Source organism: Leptonotus elevatus, chromosome 6 (genome assembly GCF_054856555.1).
Source record: "Leptonotus elevatus isolate MCC_2025b chromosome 6, RoL_Lele_1.0, whole genome shotgun sequence".
In the NCBI taxonomy this organism is placed as follows: domain Eukaryota; kingdom Metazoa; phylum Chordata; class Actinopteri; order Syngnathiformes; family Syngnathidae; genus Leptonotus; species Leptonotus elevatus.
Window position 1 is genome coordinate 26,367,257 of NC_141244.1, and position 21,774 is coordinate 26,389,030.

Genomic DNA, 21,774 nt, shown 5'->3' on the forward strand with positions numbered 1-21,774 from the left:
TCCACTTTTCTAATCCTGCACCAGCCCCGATCTAATTAAAGGCCTCATCCTCGCCACCTCATTTTCAAAAGTCGCTCCCTTCAATTACTGATGACAAGTGAGCACCGACACGCATTAACCTCCTACGTGAAGAGCTCCTTTGGCTGCCCACCATCTCTCCCTGCAATAACTCGGCGGAGGCCGATTCAAAGGCAATTCCGCCTCTTTGGAATGCGGTAATCACGTTTAAGCAAAGATGATAACACAGTGCTTTGCCATGGCGTGTTTTGCAATATCTTGTGGTCACGTGGCCCGCTGTTAGCAAAGTCAGCTGCGAGGGCTCATGCTGGGGTGTTAATTATTGTCTACGCACGTTTGCCATGTGATGTCTGCGAGCTTCCTGCAAGAGAGAACAAGAAGACTGACGAAACCTCACAAATGGATGATAATCCACCCCGAATGACTGCAGGCAACACACGTCTCTCAAAACGGGAGGCGTGACCTAATTCTCGCACCTATTTCACGTCGAAGCTCATATAAAATTGATTGACTTTGCCACTATTAAAACGGGCACCGGGCCGTCGTAATGCGAACGCGCCAGTGACGGCGACGCTCAGCGAGGTTTATGGAGATATTAAAATAGACCAAATTAAAAGTGAAATTGCATTCGTCTTTTCACGGTCTGATGCAGAGTAGCTGCCGTGTGAATCTGAAACGGATGTTTGCTAACATTTCCCGGAGGGATTTATCACCTAACACTCCTACCTTAACTAAAGAAGGCTGATAAGGTCAAATGTGAGCATCCCTCTTTCTGGTCAAATTTAGCAAAGGCCTGATTTTCAGATATCGCTAAAAGGCTATCCTGTGCTATGCGGCGCCTGATTAGGAAATGACTGAGGTTGTTGATTGTAAATGTTAAACATGTCCACGATTTATAAGGGATTGTTGAGGGACAAATAGAGGATACTAACTGTAAGCCTTTCATTCTCATCTTTTATACATCTTATACAGTCGAACAGTGGATATTTATTGTTCTTCAAAATACAGCCAATAATATCTAAACCCCCGGCAACAAAAGTGAGTAAACCTCTCAGTGAAAATGCCACCATTACGCAAATTCGGCTATTTTAATGCTGAAAATGTTGACATGATCGGATCACATTGACCTCTGAACTCAAATGAAAGTGACCACATTTCCTCGCCACACACCAAAAGAGCAGTAAAGACAAACATCACATTTGAAAAAGCAACATGCGTAAAAGAAATGTCCAAAGTTTAGGATCATTTCATACGTAATCAAAGAAACTCGTGTCACTGGTTTAAGTTACTTAACTGCACTTCTGCGGAAGAGTCTCAACGCCGTTAGCTAATTTAATATAGCTTACCGCCGCTAGTTAGAACAAATTGTAATCCCTTTACCTTTACCAGTAGTCAAGGACAAACACAGTCACTAGTCCACGTTCAATCACTTTATTGAAGAAAGGTAAGAAAAGAATCACAAGCAAATATTCAGTCATGACCTCTCGCTTGCTACGACTCACGCCGAGTCACTCAACATTTGACATGAGCGGCTAACGCTTTAGCCAGATAACAGCCAGCCAAATCGACACTCTCATTTGCCGACTCCGACACGCATTCGGTCACAGATACTACAGTGAGGAGCGCTGCATCGTGGATTTTGTCTATTGAGACTTTTTGAAATGTGACCCCCCATGATAAAAAATAAATGACTGTATTTTGTTTTCCTGGGCAAATTCGGACAATGACAGATGGCAGAAACAGGAAGTCAGACAGACACCCCTCAAGGAAGTGACTCTGAAAACAGTATTAATAGTCACATTTGTGTCTATCGCATCCATTTCAACACCAAACACAATAAAAACTTGCCATCCAGTAAAGGGATCTGTCAGGGCTCCCTTCTTGTCGTTTGTGAAATGAACCCAAAATGGAGTCACCGTCCGTGTATGTTGATGTGCTCTGATTAGTGTCACCCAAACAAAACAAAACCCCAAAGGAACCAATTCAGCAAAAATGAGATGAATAGTTTGTGTGCTTTATCTATTTAACTTCTATCTCTGTGCTGCGACGTTAGATAAGGTCGGGGTCGGGTGTCAGGCGCTGCGTCATTCTCTCAAGAGCAGCTTGGCGAGCTCCACCCCCCCCCCCCCCCCGGCTCAAAACAGGCACACACAAAAAGAAACAGTAGCCCGCAACCCCTGCGCCTCGCACGCATTATTTATGAATGGGAATGGTGCCTCTCGCGGTCCTCGTTCACTTTTGGAATGCGTAAAGGTGGCCGATCGATCTGAGACGGGTGGGCAGGCGGGGTCGGGGGGGGGGGGGGGGTAGGCCCCAGATGGCTGGAAAGACCCCCGTGCAGAACACGGCCACAAAAGAGGAAAAGTGAGCTCTTGGCCAATTGGTGTCATTAACGGCTGCTCATGTGCTTGGCGGCCTGGATAAACGGCGACGGAAGGCTTCGCTACGTGATGTGGGAAGGAAACACGGCAGCTGCACTCCAAAACCGCAACGGAACATGCGAGAAATCCAGGTTGAAAAGGGAAGTCCCGCTATTAGTTTTTCATCGATTAAACTTCTTCTTTCATCATTTCGTGAACAATTAATCAAATTCAAATCAGTATTGCAACGTCGTGGAATGTTGTTTTCAAATCTCAAAGGATGCAATGTGGGCGGGAAATCTGCTTCAACGGGTCTTCAAGATTACACGCGAACGTATTCAACTTGAAAGTTAAATACAACCAAACAATACTTAACAAATTTACTTTTGTGAATTCAGAAAAAGTCGCTAAGATTAAAAGCACAGTTTGAAAAAAGAAGTCAGTGATTCTTTTACCTACCACTAGAGGGAGCCTGCGTACGTAATGTGTTAGTATAATCAGAAAAATTGTTGGATGGCACTAGAGGCATTGTTTTTTTGTTTTTTTTTTAAACCTTGTTAGTTCAGTCTCGAGTCATTTGTGGAATGAAGAAGTACAACTGCACGACATCATCGAATTTAATCATAATGTGTCATCCATCCATTTTGTATACCGCTTTTCCTCAGTCGGGTTGCGCTAAGTTGGATCCGATCCCAGCTGACTTCCAATTACAGGGCATGTCACAACAAAGGACAATTTTCAGTCTTTGTTGAGCATATTTAATATTCATGTCTTTATTACACAAATACAATTTGTGAAATAAAGATATGTATTCATGTATATTTGGTTGCATTTCAATATATGACAAAATCGTAAAAATAAACAAAAAAACATTTAGATTCATATGCGAAAGGCCAAACTTTTTCGTTTCTTGACAGGCTGCCAGGTCAACAATAGCTCCATAATTGACTGCTCTTTGTTTTGCTACTTTCAACTGTTCTGTATTTGCATGTAGCATGGCAGTGTGCGACGCCCACCATTGTCTTCCTGTTACATAAGCTGCCAGATATCGAAAGAACTAATGTCAGTTGAAGGGGGCGTGGCCTGCTTTGTTGCGCGCTCAGACTTAAGTCTTTCGTTGCTCCTCCCGTAACTTGCGGCAAGTCTAATTTGAATACAAGCAGCATTGAATGATGGGATATTGTTTCATACTTTGATTGTGACCCAAATTACAAATTGACAGAGTTGAACACAATTAAGGTGGGAAAGATGGCGTCAAGGAGAGATTTTAGCAGTGGAGGTGGATAAGACGCTGGACCGTGTCACAAGAAGTCATTCATCAAGCCAATGCGTTGTTATAAATAACATACCTAATACGCAACCAAGCCTGAGTATGTAAGGTTACGACCCTTGACCTGAACTCCCATCATATGTTCTGCCAATGCTCAGTGTTTTTTTATTTTATTTATTTTTTATTATTTTTTTTTCTTTTCTTTTTTTTAAGAGCTCAGTATTGTTCATTCGGAAATGTCATCATCATTGCTCTTTTATTTTATTATTATTATATATTTTTTATATATATATATATATTTTTTTTTTTTGTGTGTGTGTGTGGGTGAGTATGTGTATGTGCGTGGGTGCGTGCGTGCGTGCGTGTATTTGTTAGCTCACCAGAAAACCTATTCGAAAAAATCGCAGTGTTTTTTAATGGCGGCCGCATCAATATGCCAACCGCGAGCTGACGCAACCGCTTCTTATAATCGCCTCAATGAAAATGACACATTTTCTTTTGTCGAAGTCGATTTAAAAAAAAGCGATCCAATTCAAATCTTCTGGGAAAAATACGGTCGTTGTTCTCTCATCATTCTAAAGCAGTATCCCTAAAATAACTGCTTTGGACTGGAAAGTGAGAGGGTAGCAAAGATAAGGCCGAACCCTGGCGACTTGTGACCGTGTGCGCACCAGGGCCCGTCGACCACATGTCCCTCTCAAGTCAGATGTCGGGCCCGGCTGAACAAGTGGCCCTTTTATTGACCGCTCTTGGCCTCTTCATGCGTTGAATAGTGCTCGCTTACACCAATCAGCTGTGGCAGCGCCGTGCACAGGCCCGGCGAGCCTGTGAAAAAAACGCGCATGACCTCTTCTTGTCCGCTTTGTTCCTTTCTCACAAAAGACCCCGGCCAACACGCTGTGCTTCCAGTTTATGTGCACCCATAAATCCAACAATAAAAAATAATAATAATACAAAAATAGACACCCAATCAAAATGTTTACTTCTTATTCTGGAGCTGGTAGAAATTTGTATCATAAGCAAATCATTTACAAGTCAAGTTGATTTAACTGAATAACATCAGTCATTTATTAGCAAAGTTAGCGGTGTTTTCTTTATTGATAACAAAATAAATGATAACCACTATGTTTATATTCACTCAATATTCGGGTTAAGGTCAACATTCTGGTTTGTGAAACATTTGGGATAACCCGTTTGCATGCGTGAGTGGGCACAGGTAATCCCGTGTACATATTGGATCTCGATCTGAACCGCGACGCACGACGTCATTTCGGATTTTTAGAACGTTCTACAGTCAACACGACACGTCGTATTCGTGTCACTCACGACACAAACAAAGTCGTTGGCTTCCTCCTTGCTGCAAAAAAGTGCGCTTCCGTACTGCATTTCCTCATGTTTGTAAACACGCCACAAAGAGATGAATGTATTCAAGTGAGGCTCGTTATGGCAACGTAAGATGGCCGCCGTGCATAGGCTAACAAGTAGTTCCTGTACCCAAAAGAACCAAGATTCATTGCGAATAGCGCATGCGCAGAACACAAAAAAAAAAAAAGTTCTGTTCAAAGCAGGTACACCCTGATCATGTTCATATGAACAAATGCTCGGGATCGAAAAAGGGTAACAGCGGATTTATTTGGGTTTTTTTTCATGTTACATGGCCTTTTCAAAATCGATTATTGCTAATGTTCGGGTTTTGAAAGGGTTGTTGACTGCATGTAAACGTAATCACTGATAGAGAGACAGACAGACAGACAGACAGACAGACAGACAGACAGACAGATCTCGTGAGGGATGTTAGATGAGATAAATAGACAATATTCAAGATATTCAAAACTCTTGCCACCGCCAATGCAAAAATATTGACTTATTAAATTCCTACGAATTGGACGTGCCGTTGTATAATCATTATTGGCCGTCTTTACGCTGCAGTCGTCCGCAGTCTTGCAATTTGAAAACAGATTTCATTTTGCCACCAGGAGATCATAAGTCAAATGTCAGTGCATCGCGTCCACAAAGGAGCTCCAGTGTCACACAATGCAGTGTCCTATTTTGGCGGCCTTATCAATAGGGGATCTGTTTCTCAGCAGCTTCTCAGCCGCGTCTTTGTCTGTGAGAAGTCCTCATAAAGGAGAGCGGGGGACAATGGCCGTCTTGATCGGAACGACGCATCACTTCGGATCACATGTATGGAGGAATGCAAGGAGCATGACTAGCCAGAACCGATGCGGGTTTGTCCCCCCCCCTGCGCGGACCGTAACGTCTGCGAACAAGCCCGACATCGGGAGCAAAAGGTTCATCAAGGTTTTGCCTGCGCTTCAAATCCTCCCGTGGCCAAAACTTGCTGCAACGAGAAACAAAAAAGCTATTGACCGGCGACCTTCCCTGTCACAGAGCTCGTGTCGTGCTCCGTCGCTCACAAACAGTACCTGCATACGGTACCTCTCTATGATATTCCCCCCGTCCGTATACTGTCCCAAATTCCATCCTGCACTTGCTGTGGCTTGAGGAGGCCAACCGGGTTCTTAATGGCCGTCCTCTCAGTCATTGTTTATCAAGGAAATCCACAGCGCTCACGCTGGGAACAGAGTTTGAATTGACGAGGAAACGATCCACTTAAGGCTGTTGACTTTGAGGAACTCTTGGCGGCTTAGCAGGCGCAGGCGCTCGCGAGTCGGAACCCCCGGCCCGCTTCCTTTCCGCTTTTGCCAGGGCGGCGAAGCCCCGGCTGCCGTAAAAGTGATAATCAGAGGACCTCGCCTCGCTCTTAATCCCTCCACACCCAATGAGTTCGGAATGCACCGTGCACGTGCGATCACCCCCCCCCCCGCCCCGCTGACGCCCGCCGCTCGTGATGGGCAATTTTATGGCTCGCACGAGGGTGAGAGCAGCACACAACAAGACGTTAAAAAAAACATCAGGCAAGGCCATGGGGAGGGGTTGCAATCCTCAGCTATTTGTAATGGAGAGCAGGAAGGAGGGGCTCCGGCACAAGGAGATGGATGTGATTTTTCATTAATTGTGTGGGCGCGCATGTACGTGGCGCGACCACGTAGGGCGGGGATGGCTTGGTGGAATTTGTGAGAGCAGTGCAGATTTTTTATTTATATATTTTTTTACAAGCGCGGCAGGGGTTTTGCACCGTTGAATACGTGCAAGTCAGCGACTCTAGCGAGTATAGGCCCTGTAGTGCTACGGTGCTTATCAGGAGTTTGTGTACTTGTGTTGTGCGTTACCTCGACACTTGGCTCGGGGTAACGACTGGAATCTTCGGAGTGTGCGGATGTGAAATTTGCTGGGTCTTTGGAGCCCAAAAACAGGCTAGCAAGTTATTGGCAACTCTGTTTTGGTACCAAAACAACTGTTTCGTTACTGTTGCCATAAATAAAATACACATCAGTACACGCGGAATCTCTGGGGATGAACACAATCCCATCCATCCATTTGCTACACCGTTTATCCTGTTGAGGATGGTGGGGAACTGGACCCGAGCCCAGTTGACTTTTGGTTAAAGGTTAAGTACACCCTGTACCTCAATCACAAGGTTACAAATAAGACAGACGACCCGTTCACGCTCACAATCGCACCACCAATGAGACGGAACTGTACCCACGCTGCCGTCACTGAATTTATCCAAATCCACCATGACTCCATCTGTGACTCAGTTGAAAACATTGGAAAATGAATACATCTGTTCCGAACCTTTACGAACCGTACAGGCAACTGAAGTCTCATTTGTACATTCGTCCATCCATTTTCTTCCTCTTATCCGAGGTCGGGTTGCGAGAGCAGCAGGTACAGCAGGGAAGCCCAGACTTCCCTTCTCCCTAGCCACTAAGTCGAGCTCTTCCGGGGGGAGTCACAAGGCATTCCCAGGCCATAGTCTCTCTAATGGCTGGTCTCCGGGAGGGTCTCCTACAGATATCCAGAAGCATCCTGGTCAGATGCCCAAGTCACCTCATCCGACTCCTCTCAATGCGGAGGAGCGGCGGCTCTACTCCCGGATGACCACACTGCCTCTAAAGGGAGACCCCGGACACCCCTGTGGAGGAAACTCTTTCAGGATCTGGTTCTTACAGTCACAAGTTAACCCATAGCTCTTGACCATAGATCAGAGTAGATCGACGGGTAAATCAAGACCTGCTCGGCACCTTCTTCACCACCGATGCAGAGTCCGATACGCTGCAGACGCCATTCCGCCTTTTTACTGTCACGGTGTGGTCACGGAGCGGCGAGGTGTCTGTCGGCGTGTGAAGTGGAGGACCCAAAATTCAGGAGAACCACAGCAGGAGTGCGAAACTGCCGTGCTTTATTTGACAGAAAACACTAACCAGGGTACTGGTTAATGCTAACTAAAACAACAAACTGAAAAGATACAAAATCAAAATGACAGACAGAACTCCACACCTGGGGCCAGGCATAAGTGGCTGAGGGCCCAGATTGGTCAACCCCGGAAGGGCTGGAACCCACTCAGGACCAATCGGGACCCTCAACCAAAACCAGATCTTCCCACACGAAGACCTTAAACAATCAAACATTGTCTCAATTTCAGTGACAAATCCATCCTTCCATTTTTATAGCACTTGTCTTGATTTGAGTCGTAGGCGGGCCTGAGTCTATCCCCGATGACTTTGGTCAACCTTGGACTGTCAGTAGCAGGGACCATCTAGACCAGTGGTGGGCAAACTCGGTCCTCAAGGGCCGGAGTCCTGCAGGTTTTGGAGGTTTCCCTGCTGCAACGCAGCTGATTCCAATCAACAGGATCGTTACCAAGCTTATGCAGAGCTTGCTGATGAGCTGATCATATATCAGCTGTGTTGGAGAAGGGAAACCTCCAAAACCTGCAGGACTCCGGCCCTCGAGGACCGAGTGTGCCCACCCCTGATCTAGACAAACAATCCCTCGCGCTCACGTTCACACCTAGTTTGTGGTCTTCAGTTCACCAAAGAAGATCGTTTTGGGGTTGAGGGAGGAACTGCGAGTGCCGAGAGAAAAACCCATGGCAGGAAAAACCTCTACGCAGAGATGTGAGGCAGACGTGCTAAGCACCAGAGGTGGGCGCGTCCAATCGATTTTGAGTGTCCGTCATTCGGCAACTGTCAACAGCCGGGACACCCTTCCGTCCTCGTCAATCCGTCAATATTTCAAGCCGAAACCGTCATTCGTCGATTGCGCAGCGAAATGAGCGTCCGTCAATGTTTCCGTCATTCGCGGTGGGCACCCGTCAATGTTCCGTCAATTGTCAATCCGGCACCAAAATGGGATGGGATGTCCGTCATTGACGGATTGCCAAATTTATGGACAGATTGCCGATTACATTGAAAAACCCCTTCGGTCAATGCTTAGTTTGTCCATTTTTCAACGTTTCCCCATCAATCGTCAACAAAACGGGCGCCCGACATTGACGGATGGACGGACCTTCCGTCAATACCGACGGAATACCCCCCCCCCCCCTCTGCTAACCGCAAGTACACCTGGCTGCCATTTTGAAATCGAAATGTGCAACAGGGACTTAACCACTGCAAAACTCTCGGCGTTTTTCCGAGATTGGTCTCACTGGTTCAACTTGTTGCCTGCACATGTGGGATGAGTTCATTTTGAGTTGATTCTCAGTTTCTGAAAAGTCTTAAAATTAAGTCATCATTTCTTCTTCTTCTTGGTTTCCAAAAATGTGTCCTCTGGTCTTCTTCTTTCCTCTTCCTGCTTTTTTTGCCTTTCTGCCAGCTCCGAAGCCTTTTGGAACCTGTTGTCGAATTTCCTGCCCCGGCCAAGGCAAGCCTGCCTTCCAGCACATCGCGAGCTGCAACACTTTTGTATTTTAACACCTCTGACATTGTTTTTTGGGATAAATCTATCTTTTGTCATCTATAAAACATACATAATAAAAAAAAAGCCAATCTTAACGCTAAGTGCGGCTTAACAAGAGGAAACATGAAGTCCTTCCAGGAATCACAAGTTACAACCCCAAGCCCAGCTGGTATTTCCAGAACGGAACTCAAACCATTAAATGTGGACCTGTTTAAACTTAACATTTAGTGGTCTTTCAGTGTCTATAGTTATCTTTCGCTTTGGCGAATGTCAGTTGTCATCTTTCATTTGGGATCCTGTCCAAAAGTATAAGATCCCCAACTTGGCACGACCTGTCAGCGCTCTCCCGAAGACCATGTCCGCACAAGCGAGGCTATTTTTAAAGACGCATGTTGTGGGCTTTAGTCCACAGCAAATTCAGTTTTAGGTTACTGAAAAGTGGCTCTTTGAAAAAAGCCTTGTAAATGGCTTTTTGGCATCTTCCATGTGTGAGCCGATTCGATTTTTGTGTGTGCGCACGACATATTTTCTTAATGTCGCATTGAAGTGAGATGTTCACAACTGAGTGCGTCCACGCGATTCTGTCCCCAAACTTGGTAGGTCGGTCAGGCCGTTATGAGCTGGCAGGCTCATGTAAGAACTGCAGAGGGTTGGCTTTTACGGAACCGTAAACATCTCGGTGCAGCTCTAGATAAAAATGCAGACAGGAATTGCTTTTATTTTGGTGTCACGGTCTGTTTGCATTGGGAGACAACGGCACTTGTGGCAATGGGCAACCGCTAATGTACTGGTTTCTATGATCTCATTCAATACACTGCTAACAGCTAAACCGTTGATACGTGTCTTAACGAATATCTGTACGAAGACATGATTGGCATGCAATGACTGCAAAAACGGTGACTCTCATATTGTCGGGTCTTTACGTTAAAATCCCGGGACCAAAAGAGAATCGTGAGCGGAATGTTAGAATGCATGCCGAGTGACGGAATGGACACTATTGAAAAGAAGAATCTCGGCCCTGGCCTTCATGTGTGGAATTTGTGTTGTAATTGCGTTTTTCTTTCAGTTACCTCCTGAGCACACCAGTTCTACATGATCGGGTCAGGTCCTTAAGCGCTGGACATACTTTTTTTTCCTTGTCTATGTCACTTGTCTTGGCTGGCAACCAGTCCAGGGTGGATCCCGCTTCTCACAAAAAAGTTAGCTGGGACAGGCCCCAGGTCACCCGTGACCCTAATGAGGACAAATGCTATATAAAATGGATGGCTGGTAGATTATCGCCACCTACAGAACGTGAGTGGTATAGCATCGCTCAGAACTACGGGTAAAAAAAAACACATTTTTTTTTCTTTTCTTTTTTTTTCTTTCTTTTTTTTTTTTCTTTTTTAAGAGCTCAGTATTGTTCATTCGGAAATGTCATCATCATTGCTCAAAAACAAAAATTCTTGATATGTAGGGTACGATTAAAAAATGGTAAATTTTCAAGTGGAACAATTCCATTCCGTTTGATTCAGTGGAATTATAATTCAATTCAACAAGGTATTCCGTTTATTCATAGGGAGGTTCGATACGATTCGATGTGTATCTCGACGCATGGGGTAGGTTACAATTCAAGAATGGTGCATTTTAAAATGCAATCATTCGATTCCATTCGGCTATCATAGCCGATTTTCCGACTCAAATCAGTTTCCGTTGCACCCACTCTGGGAAAAACGACCGCAAACAAATTTCTTAATGGCTAAAATCGCATTTGGGTGAGGTTATAGCGCCACCTGTTGCTTTGACACGCGCTTTTTTTTTTTTTCAATCCACTTGGGCACATTTTGAAACCAACTGCCTTGCGACCAAGTTTGCTCTCGGGCCCCCCCCCGCCTCGGACCGATGAAAGTCGATTCTAATTGATCGCCTCCTCACTTAGCCGCTCTTCCATCCACAATGGCCGCCCTCCTCTTCAGCCGTCAGTCATCCCCGCTCGCCCTTCCCTCAACCCAGCAGTCGATCCAGACCAGAGGTGGAACCAAAATGCCCAGCCTGGCATGCATAATCCCCCCCAGAGCTGACCTGAATTCCTCTCTTCTTTTTTTTTTTCCCCCTTTTCTTTCTGTCCTCCGCTACTTCCGCTTCAATGTTCCTGCCAGTCGCACCCGCCCACTTTCCATTTCCTCTCTTTTCGCTCCCGATGCCCCTTTTTTCTGACACATTATGTTACTTTTTTTTTTGTCACGTCACTTGGTGTGAATTCGACACGTTGCCTGCGCGTCACCTGTTTATCAGGATTTCACTTTGTGCAAACACTCCGGCGGGTGCGCGTGTACGTGCGCGCGCGCGCGTGTCTATGTGGGGAGGGTGTTTCCAAGGTTACCGCAGAGGCACTAAATAACTGTGACAGCTGTGGCTTGGGGACTCTAGTCAAGCAAAACGATATCGCCATAGATACAGAGTACTCGTCAGCGACAACGCTTAATTCCCCCCCCGTGGCGTAAAAACACAAACAAATCAGTATTTGCGTGATTGCGAAGCCATAACCACAAAAAAGTGTGCGTCCTTCTTGAAGCAGGTCATTGAGTCGTGTCGTGTCATTTATTATCAGGAGATTGTGGGCGCCTCGCAAACGAGCCATCCAAACATTTCCAGAGGCCACACTTTTGAGGAAAATATACGACAAAACAGAAGAACAAAATCTGCAGCGAAATCGTGTGTATGTTACTGAGTGCTCGGAGGGAACCGAGAACGCTTAGATCGTAATCTCCACAGTCGTGCGCCCGTGGGCCATCTGTGCCGCAGTGACGGTGTGTGTGTGTGCGCGTGTGCGCGCGTGTGTGTGCGCGCCTCTTGGCCTGCGTGACGTCTGTTCTAAGCCCGGCGCGGGCTGGTGCTTGCTTGCGTTCATCTCTCAGTCACCCCAAAAAAAAAAAAAGCAGATGTCACCGGGACGATGGGGAGCGGCAGATTGCGGCGGCGAGCGAGCGAGCGACCGGTGGCAGGTTGAAGGTGTCTCCGCCCCCACCGTGCCCAGCAGATGGAAGCTGAGGTCATTATCATCCACCTCAAAAAACAAAAAACAAACAAAAAAAAAAAACCTTAACTACAGCTCCTGCAATTAGAACCTGAACACGACATGAAAGTAAAATACCAAATTCGTATTCATCAGCAGTGCCGCTGCAACCGCGAGGCCAATGTATCGTTTCCAGAAACACGACATAGCAATGGAGCCACACAGCGGCCTTTTGTCACATTTCTGTTTTAGGAACTTGAAATGAAAATCAGAGAGCTCTGTAGTTTGTCACTAATGGAATATTTAGGTCATTCTGGAAATACAATAAATAGGAGTACTTGCACGAAAGCACTCCCAGGCCATAAATATGAAACCAAAGGAAATACAGTAAGCATGGTTTTGCCCCAGAAAAGTTTGCAAGGCGAAAACTGCCAACATTAAAAATAAATAAATAAATGAATAAAAGTGAAAATAAAAACAGATATATAGATAAAAACAAAAGTATATATGTATCCCTAAATTAATTAATTAAAGTAAAAATAAATACAAAAATAAAAAACAAGATTCAAAAAATAAATATAACAAAAAAAAGTCAAAAATTGACTTTTTTTTAAGTCAATTTTAAGTTTTTAAGTGTAAGAGTTCTAGTAAATAAGCCGTGTTCCATTTTGCTCCTTTAAAAGTTCATCTGGAATCCTCCACAATGAGGATTTCTCTTGGTCCGCGACCCTTGTGAGGACAAGCGGTACAGAAAATGGATGGATGGAAAAAAAAGTCAAAATAAATACAAAAATAAATATATAAATAGAATTAAATATCAATCAATAAACAAAAACGCTCTGCTCTCACATTTGTTTATTTCATTCTGGGGGAAACCCTGAATAAGTGGACTGAGCCCCCGTTGATCAGGGATACGTTCTAGGCTCACCCAATATAGTTGAAAATCTGTGATATATAAAGAGCAAATAAAAAGTTTTAAAAAATGCTTTATTGTCAAAAACGTCACCATGTTACTGATCGACGGTCATTCCAACACAACAGATGCACGCAAGTATAAAAGCATGTGTCTATATTTCTACCACGAAGAACATAAATGTAGAGGTCGAATTGGGACATAAGTCGGTACATTCTGCACTAATTCCCAAAAGTGTGAGTCAAATGAAACCATAGAACCACAAGACACTTGTCTGTGTCCGGACTGTTTTACGGGTACAACATGGCGACGATAAGTGCATTACTGCTGATGCACACTGCAACGTCATCCATGTTTATTTAGTCTTAAAGCCAAGAGACACACCTCCAAAACACACGCGGCAATCTGGCTCTGCCTGTTGGTCGCCACACCATGAAATGGTGAGTGAGTGAGTTGTTTCTCTTGTTTTTCTCTTAGCGCTTATTTTATGACAGCGTGTCAAACAAGTCTTACCTTTCCGTTAAACTCGGCGCCGCTGTTGAACCTCATCAGGTTTCAAGTTGTTTCATTCACGTGATCCATGTTGACCAATCAAGAAAAAAATGGACCCATTCAGTATATATATATATATATATATATATATATATATATATATATATATATATATATATATATATATATATATATATATATATATATATATTAGTTCATTTAAAGTTCCTTTAACACCACCATTTTTTTAATGACCACCCCTCGTCTGTACTGGGGAATTCCAGTCGCAACGCAGCAGACACGTCCACGTGAAAATTTAGCAGAAATAAATTTAACAATAGTGCATATATTTGTGGAGACTGGGGTCATGTTGTATTTTACCATTTTTAAAGTGAGCAGAATTTCACAAATTACAGCAAAATGCACTGAGCTGTCACCGACGTCTTACAAATGCAATTATGCCATCTAGTGGCAGAAAAATGAGCTCAACACAAATCAATATCACATTTGTTTTTTTTTTACAGTACAGTATATCTTTTAAATTGTTATGTTATGAAATTGTTATGAAATGAGTGTATCAATGACTAAAAGATGCAGCCATATTTCCATGAGTTTAACATTTTTTCCCCCCACTTTTATGTTAACAAGAGTATGAAAATATTTTACTGTACATTTCATTGCACATTTAGAAGATATAAAATGTGTGATCAATCGTGAGTTAACGATGGAAGTCACGCGATTGATTATGATCAGAAATTGTCATCGCCTGACACCCCTAATATATATATACACACTGTATATATCCGGCACGCACGCGCAGGGTTGCTCTGTCCCCAAAATGCACTGAGCTGTCACCGACGTCTTACAAATGCAATTATGCCATCTAGTGGCAGAAAAATGAGCTCAATACAAATCAATATCACATTTGTTTTTTTTTTACAGTACAGTATATCTTTTAAATTGTTATGTTATGAAATTGTTATGAAATGAGTGTATCAATGACTAAAAGATGCAGCCATATTTCCATGAGTTTAACATTTTTTTTCCCCCACTTTTATGTTAACAATATTTTACTGTACATTTCATTGCACATTTAGAAGATATAAAATGTGTGATCAATCGTGAGTTAACGATGGAAGTCACGCGATTAATTATGATCAGAAATTGTCATCGCCCGACACCCCTAATATATATACACACTGTATACATCCGGCACGCACGCGCACAGGGTTGCAGGGCCACTTGATTTTCTCTCGTACCCAGCAAAAAAAAAAATCAAACAAGAGCAGCAATAAGCGTCCATTCAGAGCGGCTCTCCAAGTCCACTCAGAAAGTAGGGCAGCCTGCAAGAGACGCACTGCGCCGCAGCCGGCAGCCGTTGCTGCTTTATTGCATTGCCGGCATCTTTGGGCTGCAGGACAGCAGCAAGTCCGTGTTTACACGCGCCTCGTCACGTCCTTTCCGTTGTGTGCTCTGCCTAAGACAGCCGTCAAGTAACACGCGCTCTTTCTCGCTCTCTCATAATAAGTCACTACCTCCTGCGAGCCCGGGGGGGGGGCTTAGCGCTTATCCCTGCCGGCTACAGTCGCCCGAATGGAGCAAATATCACACTTCATGCGCGTGCTGTGTCGCTTTCCTCCGAGCAGATACGTGCTTCCAGATGCGTGATTTGCATGATCGAGGCCAGCGTTTGCGTAAGAGCGCGACGATGTTTGCGGCCGTGGCGGCGGGCCAAACGCGGCGTTTGCGCGCCGGGTTGAAGCGGCGCCGCAGCTACGTACGAGCGCGGCGTCTCTCCTGCGCAGTCCAAAAAAAAAGCTGCCGGTTGTTTTACAGCGCACATGTGGCACGCAGATGTGCCGCAAGGGCCTGCTTGCTCTCTGTGGGGCGTCGATGCTTTATTGAGCTACCGAAGTGATCAAAGTTTGCGGTGGTTTGCTTTCCGGCCGGCTGTTTGTTTTTGACTGTTTGTCTTGTGTGAACGGACAGTAGTTTGTCAGAGGCGGATGTACGGCGATGCCGGCGGGGTTGGCTTACGCAGAAATAGAATAACTCGTTTGTGCAGTGTATTGTTTGACCGTATGAAAAGACACGGATTGTCGCCAAACCTGAAGAGGCTGTCGCGCATCCTCGCATGCCACCGTTGTGACCGCGTGAGGTTTTATACAACATTTTTGGATTGGATTCGGAAACTCTGACTTTAGAGGTACCTAGAAAAAATCGAATAATCAATAACGAATCGATTTTCCTTTTTGAGCCTGATATCGATTCATAAAACCATGAATCCATGATTTGAATATCTCTATTTACCCATAAATTTGTAAAAAATTTAATTTTAAAGACCAGTTTTTTTTCATCTTACTGTTTCCTTGAAATTTATTGTTCACACAAATTGAAACATATTTTCTTACTGTTTCCTTGAAATTTATTGTTCACACAAATTGAAACATATTTTCTTACATTTATGAAAGACCTGACTTATTAAGACCATTCACAATCTTTATTTACAATGACTGAATTAGAATTATAAAATATTTTCCAATATTTCTAAGATCCCGGATACAAGTGGCCGAAATGAGTTTCTTCTCGCAGGGTGTCCGGTGCCCTTCCTTAGAGATAGGGTTCAGAATCTCGCTCAGCCGGGAGGGACTCAGGGTCGAGCCGCTACTCCTCCGCGTTGAAAGGAGCCAGTTGAGGTGGCTCGGGCATCTGGCTTGGATGCCTCCTGGACACCTCCCTGGAGAGGTGTTCCGGGCATGTCACACCGGCGGGAGGTCCCGGGGACGACCCAGGACACGCTGGAGAGAACTACGGCCTGGGAACACCTTGGGATCCTGTCGGAGGAGCTGTTCGAAGTGGCTGGGGAAAGGGTCTGGGCTTCCTTTCTAAAGCTGCAACACGACCCAGGATAAGCGGTAGCAAATGGATGGATGGAAATATTTTCATCTCATCCATGCTGATGTCAATGTTTGTGTAACATTATAAGGTGTTATTTTCATTAAAAAAAAACTCAATCATTTAACCAGTTACGGCTTCTGCAAAATTTAATTTGGAATTTGTTCGTCGAGGATTTATTAATTCCCTTAAATTGTAAGAAGAATTGATGTTCCATAATTAATTAATATCGAAGCTGATCAAATCGGGGGAAAAAAATCGAAATTGAATCGAACTGAAATCGAAACGATTGAGGAAATTAGAATCGAACCCAGCCCTAGAGGTATGTCAAAGTTACAAAGTTTTGACTCATCAAGTCAACTGTGAGGCCGCCACCTTAGAGGTCACATTTTGATCAGAACTTGTTTGTGGTCGACCATACAGAAGCGTGGAACTGCCGATGAGGAGTAAACATTTTTTGACTGGCAAATAACGTATTTGTAAATAAGTTTAAATGTATTTAAACATGTTTAAATGAACTTAAACATTGAATGTATTTGTCGGCTAAAGGCATTTTCCCATAGATGCACACGTGCAAGTCGATAGCGCTTAATACTATGGCTAAATTGCTAAACGAAAACATGCACTGCAGACATACAGTAATAATAATAATAATAAAAAAGAATAAACAATATTTACTTACTTATATTTTTTTTTGCCAAATGCTAAAAAAAAGTAGCAAGTCAATGTACCGTGGCTTTATGGGAAAAATTAAAACGTTTTTAGCATTTAGCATTGAACGTTGAACGTACTTGCAAATGTTTGAACATATTTGCAAATACAACATATTTGCTGGTACAAAAATGTTTACTCCACATTGGCAGTTCCGCACTTCCGTATTACCAGGATCATCCCAACATATATTTTCACTTCATAAACAGAGCCCATTCGTTTTTTTAATTTGGTCAAGATGACCAAATCATTCATATTTTTTGTTTCCGTCATTCTTTTAATTATTCCAGGAATAACACGCAAATTTGAATGTCAAACGTCACGCTTTACGTATGCCTTTATTGTACTGATCCCAACTCGATTGTTTGGCCTTGGCGGAGGTCGGCGCTCAGAGTGCTGGTTCTAGTTCTTAGTTTATCCTCAAGTGGGCAAACATTTCTTGACCTGAATTCCATCAGCAGATGTTTTGTCTGTGAGCAGCCAATGAGGAGCTCAAAAGAGATTTTGAAACACCTTTCAAAAATAAACCTCAACCCTAAGCAAAGGCTTACTAAGAACGATGCATCGAAAAAAATCTGTCTTCCCTTTTTTTTTTTTATGAAGTTATATTTTACCGGACCTCAATCTAATTTCACAGATTTGCCTCTTTGTGCCAGATTGTGGACAATGTGGTTGCACATGATGTCGTTAATTACACACTAGCACAACAAAAACAATTCTAAGCAGTTGCTTTTTTTTCCCCGGGGATCCTTAAAGCAACAATTTGTAGTCATTTTAGCTTTGAAACAAGAGACCTTTACCACGGCTCCAAGGGAAACGTGTATTTTTTATTTTATTTTTGTTGTTGTTGTTGAAAATTTCAAAAGGTCTCCTTCGGTCAAAATACACGAGGGATAAAGAAAAACTGCCCACGTAAAGACGCTGTAAAGTGAATTTGGAGATTTGCTTCTAAATGCATGTTTGAAGATAATTTTGTTTGTGGCAATATAGCATTAAGCTAATTTTCACCATTTTAGTTCTCCTCATTTTGGGGGGGGGGGGGGGGGGCTGTGGCTAAAACGTTGTTGTGTGACGCACTTTGGAGTCCAGTTTCCCCGGCCGCTCTGTAAAAGAACTTCAGCGTCTTCATTCACATCACCGCCACCGGTAATCTACCGCATTTGCGACATGCTAGCAGCTGGCTAGCTACACAATGAAAATGCACCTTGTAACAATCCGCAGTGTGGCACCGCGCCACTGGGTGGCGCCTCTTTGTTTTTTGTGGGCACGAGCAGCGCTTTTTCATTTTTTGATGCCGGGGAGGCACGACTATTGCGACGCGCACTGTTTTTTTGTTTCCTTTTAATAAAAGTCAACCTGCTGCTCCGTCCATGGCCGATCAGCCACCGCGCATTATAATTTTCCCTTTGGATAGTCCACGAGCGAGGCCGTTTAGAGCACCTTGTTGTCTGCTTTGAGTGCACACATCCGGCAGACAAAGACAAATGAGCCCGGATTGTGTGAAAAGAATAAATGGGGGGGGGGGGGGGGGGTCAGACTTGACCAATTGGGGCTTCAGGCTTGTGTGGCCACTTCAGAGTGCCTTGTTGTCTGCTGTGAGTGCACGTACGTCGTGGAGAGAAAGCATAACCAAAAAAATCTGCCTGCACACTCATTGTGGCGCAGGCAGCGGACACGTAGCCAACCACAATTACCAGCCGCCGCCATGCTGACAACTTCGCCCAACATTCTGTGCCAAAATGTTTTCAGAAATAGTCGGCAATCAAAAGACGCACTTGTTGTTTTTTCGACACATCATTGCAAGACCCAACAATTTCTACGCAAGCCATTAAAACGTTTCCGCAATATGTCGCATTTTAAACATATGAACTGAGCAACAGGATTAAAGCGCTAAACGGCTAAAAAGTATCATCCATATCCAACATTTCCCTTTGATCTAATTTAACAAAAAAATGATAAAAAAAATTCGATCTGACCCTGAGAAGTTCAAATTTGTGCTTTTTCTTGTCGCAAAGAAATGTTGAACATTTCCAATTTCATTGCGATGACAAAAAACTGTTAGCGGCAAGTCAAAACCATCTGCAAACCTTTTGCAACCTTTTGCAACCTTTTACAAACCCTGATGAAAACTTTAAACTTGCTCAGTTAGCAAGCATTTGCCTCTCATCGAGATACCAGCTCAACGCTTTGGCCGGTTAACCGTCAGCCAAGGCTGCATTCTCATTTTGCTGATTTCCGATATCCCAAACCCCCCAAAAAATGTCACGCATTCAATGACATATATTTGCCGCAGATACTACACTGAACAACAAATAACATAAACGCTCTTTTTCCAATATATCAATTGGTGCGGTATCATTGGAAAAATATCACAATGATATCATAGTGTGATTACTTTTACTTCCATGTTGCGAGAACCTAAACATAATAAAACACGAACTGGATCCTAATAACCTTTTTTGAATAAACCAACAGTCGTGCACATTTGTAACGTTAATCGGCCCCCTCACACCCGCAGATCGCAAGCGCGCTGAACACATTTGACTTTACTTTTACTCTCCGTGCCGCTGCCCGCACAGCGACTTCCCATATCATCCATAAGTAATTCAATTAGGGTGGAGACTGTTTGGTGACCAGACGGAAGCTTAAGCATTAACATAATTCCAGACTGTGAGGCACTCTCCGGTCTGTGGTGAGCCTGCGTGTGTCCTCCTCCTCCGCACACACACACACACACGCACACACACACACACACACACACGCACACGCGGCCCAAAAACCAAACTGAGCATCTCTGAGAATTTTATTATCATTTTTTAGGGGGCTCTTGTAGCAATTTAGTGAGTAATCGTCGGGATTTGCAGCTCCCAATCCTCCATTTACATGTCAAAACCTCCCTGGGCTGTGGATGTAAGGGACCCAATTTGGAATGACAAAGCTCAGCCAGACACAGCTGATCCACAAAAAGAGGGGCTGGTTAAGTTCTTCCTCCCAGTCACCAGCTGCTCCACTGACCCATAGAACCCCCCCCCCCCCCCCCAGCCCCCACACATTCAGCACAGCACAGCGGTGCCGCCACGCGCGCGCGCGCCATCTGAGGAGCTCGCGCCCTCATCAATCTCATTTGCTACCATTGATTATGTTATCGGGGCGCTCGTTTAGGAGCATTGTGTTTCCTATTCGCTTTTTATTCACTCGATTTGCTGCTTGATTGTATGCGAGTCCGACAGTAAAAAAGGCAACGTTTTTTGCAAAGGCTTTGTTGTGGCTCAACAGGCAAAATTACAAATACATGGTGCCTTGAGATAAGAGTTTGGTTTGTTATGTGACCACAGTCGTTACTCAAGTCGGTCGTATCGCAAATCATCTTTATGCATTTGCATGAATGGAAATGTCATTAATCTGGGCGAGCCTCCACTAAAAGAAACTAAATTGGTAAATTATGTGGGTTTTTTTTAAATGAGAAAAATAGCACTCAATAAAAACATTCAGTAATGAAATTCAATAGATTTTGTTTTGTTTTGAAAGCAGTAAAAGTTAGATAGACGACGGATATATACCGTAGCTCTAAAAAAAAAAGAAGAAATAATAATAATAAAAATAAAGAATATATCACTAGGATTACTTTTATAATGAATTCCTAAATGTGTTACGGCATCACTGGATGTCAAATATCAGTTACTTAGAGGGTTACGGGTATGCGTTATATAATGTGTTAGCATTAGCATTAAGCTAGCAGACTAAGCTAAACTATGTTGTTGTTGTGACTCTTGTCGTGTGTTTTAAATACACAGCGTGTAATTGTCCTTGTTTTATGTTTCGCTTGAAAGTAAATTTCATCTGGTTGTGACATTAAATCGTTTGAAGACTTTTTTTTTTTTTGTGACGGCCTACGGCGTAATCTCAATTTCCACTTGAGTCAGAGTCGCCCTAAGTCTGTCACTAAACAACGCCAGTGCAGCAGATCTCATGATTGCATGAAATATGTGTACATTTTTAAAGAGAGACGGGCATTTTGCATATTTTTGTCGGTCTATCATCATCAGTCCACCATTTTTTTCCTCAAGCCCGGTCCACTTTTTTTTATTTTATCCACACTTCCGTCGTCACTTCGTCACCGCTATTTTAGCACCGACCAACAAAAGTGGGCAAAAAAGTGGTCAATATTGTTGGACTGTCCGTCACTGACGTCAGTAGTCCTTTAAGTCGAACAAAATAAGCACCGATACCCCCTCAATCGACTGTTGCCAAAGTAAATTCACACTAAAAACAATTCACATGAAACACGTCATTAAACGAGTTAGCACACTCGCCG